We start from the raw sequence: 6,000 nt of genomic DNA, 5'->3' as shown, positions 1-6,000 counted from the left end.
GTACTTGCAACAGTATCCTATTTCCTTTCCAAGTCAGAGTTCAAAGATGGTTAGAGGAACAGACTGATGAGTGGATGAATGAATAGATGGATACTTCCTTGTTTCTAATCGCTTCAGCCTTCTTAATTTCTGAATTAATACAATTTTCTTATTGTAATGCTTGAGGCAGAAATGTCATGTTTCTTAAAACATAGTTTAACCTTTCACTGTATAAATTAATTTCTTCTTAAATGTAAGAATAATTTTCTTTTATTGCATCTTCATATATTTCTACTCCATTGTTGCTTTCTTTTCTTAGTAGTCACTAATTCACCCAAGACAAATTGCCTTTGATCCCTATCGTGTGCCTAGTTACATATATACACAATGGTTCTGTATATATATTATAGTTTCCTTGAGACCTATCTTGTGCCTAGTTACATATATATACAATGGTTCCTTATATATATTATAGTTTCCTTGAGAACCCCTTCAACATCAATAATTTAATTTTCAACTATGCTCCCTGTGTTCCTTTTTGTTATTAACTTATTATTCCTGAAGGGACATGGCTCTGCTCTTTGCATCCTTACCTCCTTAAGATAATATTTTTTTCTCCTTCAGTCTACCATATTACTACAAAGTTCTTTCTATTAAATTCTATTTTCACTTTGTTCTGTAAATTCATTCATATCCAAGGAAATTTCTCCTCTGTTTGTCTTCTAGGCTTGGTTCTCAGAAAGTGACAGAACTAGTGTATTTCTTCCTTTGATTTATCTACATACCCAGCATCTATTCATTTGTCTTTATTTCATAACCCATACTATAAAAATATATAGTGCTATCATATTCCATAACATATTATTATTGATAGTGGTCTCAAGGTTGCATTAATGGATTTCTAAGAAGATCAAGAGACATTAGTAAACTTCCTTCATCCCACTTTGTGAGGTCCTGCATCATCCTGAAACTCTTCAGAGAGTTTCCATCAAGAAAAAAAAAAATCTTACCAGATGGAGATTCCTGATCCTGAACACCAACCTAAAGAACCATGAGAAGAACAAATCTTTATGCTTTATAAATTACCTAGTCTGTACTATTCAGTTATAGCAACTGAAAATAAATTAAGATATATATTCATCTTTGCACTGCTTCACTAGCTCATTCTTAACATTAACAATTAAAACAAGGTCTTTGATATGTTCCCTACAGAGTGAATGACTGCTCTGACACTCTTCCCAGCTTCACTGAAATTTCTGTTTCTCAAGCAGAAATTTGTTGGTTGAATTTTGTGCCATCCATTTTTCTGTAGTCTGAGAAATAGAGAAGTCGAAAAAGGACTGCCGGGTAGGGACTGGAATTCAGGAGGGTTTGGCTGGGTGCAAATGTCCTCTGATGGACTATTTGGCTGATATCCCAGCCATGAACTAGACCTGCTTGAAGTGTGTTTGGATCTGTCCCCAAACAGAAAGGAGCCTTGAAACCAACAGAAGCCTCATGAGCTTTACTGCCTTTGAGAACTGCACTAATGAGCAGGGTCTCAGCTTTTTGGTGATCCCTCTGGTCACTCATCTGCAAATCTCAGCATTTTCTTCAGTGGACAGTTTCTCTAACATCATTTTAAGAGATGGAGAGGAAGAATAAAATCCACACCAACTCCCCAGGCTTTATGGCCAATAACAAGCACTCTTTGGAGTTCACAGCGTAGGGGAATGCCTCAGAGCCATGTTTGCTTCTTGCTAGCAAATTGGTTGCATAGTCTTTCCCCTTTTAAGGGAGATTTTTGTGCTTGGGTTTAATCTTACAATTCATATACAGAAAGCACCTCTTGATTTACGACTTTCCTAAGCAGCATGGTGCCCTTGGCCTTCCAATGCCTGTAGACTGGGTTTGAAATCCAGCTCCATTCTTCACAACAGCAGTTCTCAATAGGGGCCAATGTTGACAATGTCCAAGGGCATTTTTATTGTCCTAGCTAGGGAACAGTGCCTGCACCTGGTGTGTGAAAGCCAAAAATTGTTGTACATCTTATAATGGTGCACTCTAGTGCCAGATCACATGCTCACAGGACAGCTTCCACAGCAAAGAATTATGTATTCCACGGTATCAACAGTGTAAAGGTTTAGAATTCCTGCCTTAGTAGCTGGTTCTGGCAATTTAAAACAAATAAAACTCCTAACTTTCCAAGCTTAACAATTTGTCTTCAAAATGAGTATAATACCTGTCAAAGACAGACACCACATAGCAGAATATCGATGACAAAAATGTTAAGCTATGTTTTGTTAATGTTTATATATTAATAATAATAATAATAATAATAATAATAATAATAATAATAAATTGTGGAGGGGTCCCAAAACAGCTTGACCACACAGCTGCCATGACAGGCTTAGGGGTCCAGACACAGCTTCTGTGACAGGCTTACTGGCAGGCAACACCCAGATCCAGGAAAAGCCAAGAGCTGACACCATCCAGGGATCCACCCATGGATGGGGAAGTACCTAACATCCCAAACATTCCCCAACCATTAGATAAGGTGGCCAGATGTCCTTGAGTCTAGCACACACCTATTTTTGTTTTACGGATACCCCTAGACAAATGTCAGCCAATCATGGTCCTGAACCCTGGAAATCCCCTCACCCCAACTTCTGCTATGATAAAAACCCTACCCTGTTTGGGCTCAGGGCTCTCTGCTCACCACAGCGTCAGACAGACAGAGGGACCAAGCCCTTGGAGCTTGAAATAAAGGCTCTTTGCTTTTACATGCAGGATTCGGTCTCTGTGGTGGCCTTTTGGGGGTCCCCGAGACATGGGCATAACACTAATATGTATTACAAAATAACAATTTTCATTATTATCATCAACATTGTTATGGCTAGTGAAATTGTAAGTTTTTTGAATGGCTGTGTATATAAGCAATTGTTTCATCTATTCTGACCACATTGTTATTGCAGCCAATTTGGGGGCAGCACTTTCACTGACTTCTGTGGCTTCCTCGGTCTTCAATCGCTTCTTGTTGCTTTACCTTGTTCACCTTGCACTCCTTTCTCTGCTTTGTGTTGCTTATGTTTTGTTTTACTGGATCTTTTGTCCTTCGTGGGAACATTCCCTCATTTTGCTTTGTTTGTTCTTACCTTCAAGTGTGCATTTCACTTGCCCCTTTTTATATAAATGCCCATATGAGGAACATCCTTCTAACTCTACTTGGATGAAAGTAAGAGAGAATATCAGTTTTTATCATAGTTGCTAGAGGACTGGACCCAGGCTTTGGATCAGAGGCCCTGCTAGTGATGAAGCTGGTGATGGATGCTATAAAATGAAAGATATTTCCCTTGCCTTACTAGTAGAGAGCAACCACAGTTTGGGTATTCTAATTGTTGCCTATCTGCTGTCCTTTCAGAATAGTAGGGTGGATTATCCTGGTAATAAGCTCCCAACTTAAGGCCAGCAAACTTGACAACGTAAGACACTTGTCCGTGGGATAAAATGACCTGCCACCAAGTCAATCCCACTTTCCACACTCCTGTGTTTGTTCTCAATGTTTCATGGTAGCACCACAACTCACGACTTAAGACCCATAAAGATACCTCATGGGAAGAGAGTTAAAGCTCTGACTAAGGATTTCTGCCAGCATCCAGTAGGTTGAAACCATTGGAAAGAAAGTTAATGAGACATATCCTCTGTCCCCTCTAGCTGCCCAGGGGACTCATGGCCAACAATCCTCCCCAGTGGTAGCTGTGGAGTCCCCTGCTGTGAAAATCCATCTACCCAGTCCACACCTATTTGTCCAAGATATCCCCCAGCAAACTGCATTGTATATTTGATTGTGGTGAAGATGTGTGCCTCAAAGTCTTTGTCAGTTTGTAAAAGCAGCAAAACAACTTGGGAATAGGGTGGGTTTCAGAAGCAGATGAACCTGGGTTCATTTTTTACCTCTGCCATTTACCAGTTGGGTGCCATTTGGCATGTTAATTAACCTCACTGAGATTCAATGTTCTCATTTGTAAAACAGGAGGAAGACAGTTCACCTAAGCACCAGCAAATGAACCTAAAATGGTAGCTTCTACCTTTCCCTATCTCTTTCAACTGCTCATATTCTGGTAGCATGACCATTTTTTACTATTATAAAACTCATTCTATATTTAAAGCTCTGGAATGGGTCATTATGAGTGGCTGCTGATGACCTTTTCCTTGTGTGATAGTCAGAGATAAATAGCAGTGACCAGGCTGGAGGAAACTGGAAGAGATAGATAGAATCTCGCCAATGCTTGCAAAAATATGAAAGCTAGGGTTTTCTTTTATATTCTCTTCCATGGGTCTCAAAAGGGCTTGGTCTCATTAGGCACAAATCAATAATGTAGTATTAGTACTGTCATTGTCCTGAGAGCCTACCTCCACGCAGAAACCACCCAGTAGTCAAGGAGTCAAGCTCAGACATTACATTCTTATCAGTGATCATCAAGACCACTTTGGAGATGATGATGATGATTATACAGATGATGGTGATTTAATGGCAGTGTGGCGATAATGATGAAGAGGAGAGTGACAGCCAATGATAATAAGTGAGCCTTACCATTTGTTCAGGCCTTTGGTGTAAGACCTTGCACTAAACATTTTGGACAGATCTTCACATCATCTTATATTCCTAACAACATCTTATACTTCTAATAGTAGATATGACTAAGCACCTTTTCCATGCAAGAGAAACTGAGATGCAGAGGAGTTAAATTCTCTAAGGTCCCCAGTTGGTTAATAAATAAGGAAGACATGGGGGCGGGGGCGGGAATAAGAGCTATTTTTTTTTTCCTAGTCGGGAAGCAAGGCACTATGAAGAAATCTATTTTCTTTAAAAAATTTTTTTTTTCTCCCATAGGAAATACCAAGTAAAAATAAAACTTACTCTGCCGTTAGGCTGACATAATGGCACAAAGGGTCTGTGCGGTGCCTGATATGCAAAACTGGACAAGGAGAGACAGATTTGTTCTTAGGGACAAGGTTGAGGGGCCTAAAGGGACGGAATGTTCAGGGTGGCTCCTCTACAGCTTAGCCACACCTGGACTGCAGGGGTCTGATCAGACAATGGCCGCTGAAGCACGCACCTGGGCGAGTTGGAGCTCTGACGGAAGGTGCTGGAAATGACAAACAGTGGGAGGGACAGAAGTAGCCTCGCTTCTCTGAAGAAGACTAGAAATTGTGTGAGACACTGAGCCATGAAAAACATTGCCATTTCTTTCGGAATATTTTTCTGAATAGACATGTCTGAATGGAGGATTACATTTATAAGATAAGGAAAAATACCACCATGCCTTTCCCAGAGTCTGTTCGTCAACCCTTGACCTCTCTTGATTTAGTATGAAAAATACTCTTGGACATTCCAGAGTAGCTTTCTCATGCTCACTTCTCTGTGTTTGAATGAGGGAAAGTTAAACACAGCAGTGGTCCCCCCTGAAGATGACCGAGTCAACACTCTTCTCCCTGTGTGATCTTTAGCCCTACTTCAGGGAAGAAGACTAGTGATTGGGGAAAGACTGAAAAACAAGAAAGAGGGAGGCAAGGTGGTTGTGATCCAGTTGGAACTTCCATGTCATCCCACAACATTTCCAGACCAGTTTCCAGGGCTCAAACAATAATGTATTTCAATTTTTTTGTTCTTGTTTTCCCGATGTTTCTTGTGTGTATGTATGTGTATATATGTGTATGCTTGTGTGAGGGGACCCAAGTGTTTGCATGTGTGTACAAGTGAGTGCAAATGCCAGAGTAGAATAGAGACCAACCTCGAATGGCGTAATTCAGGAGCGTTCCACCCTGCTTTTGGCTCTTTGAGAGAGGTTGTCTCAGGGGTTAGGAAGTACTTTAGGCTATGTGTTCTGGTCGAGCTCCAGAGCGTTGCCTGTCTCTGCTTCTCCAGCACTGGAATATGAGCAAGTGCCACCAGAACTGGCTTTTTTTAAATAGGGTTTCTGGAGGTCAAATTCAGTTATTTTTACTACTTAAATCACAGAAAGTATCAGTCACAAGTCA

This window comes from Peromyscus leucopus, chromosome 1 (genome assembly GCF_004664715.2).
Source record: "Peromyscus leucopus breed LL Stock chromosome 1, UCI_PerLeu_2.1, whole genome shotgun sequence".
NCBI classification, from domain to species: domain Eukaryota; kingdom Metazoa; phylum Chordata; class Mammalia; order Rodentia; family Cricetidae; genus Peromyscus; species Peromyscus leucopus.
The sequence above is the reverse complement of the archived record's forward strand: the minus strand, read 5'-3'. Positions refer to the sequence as shown.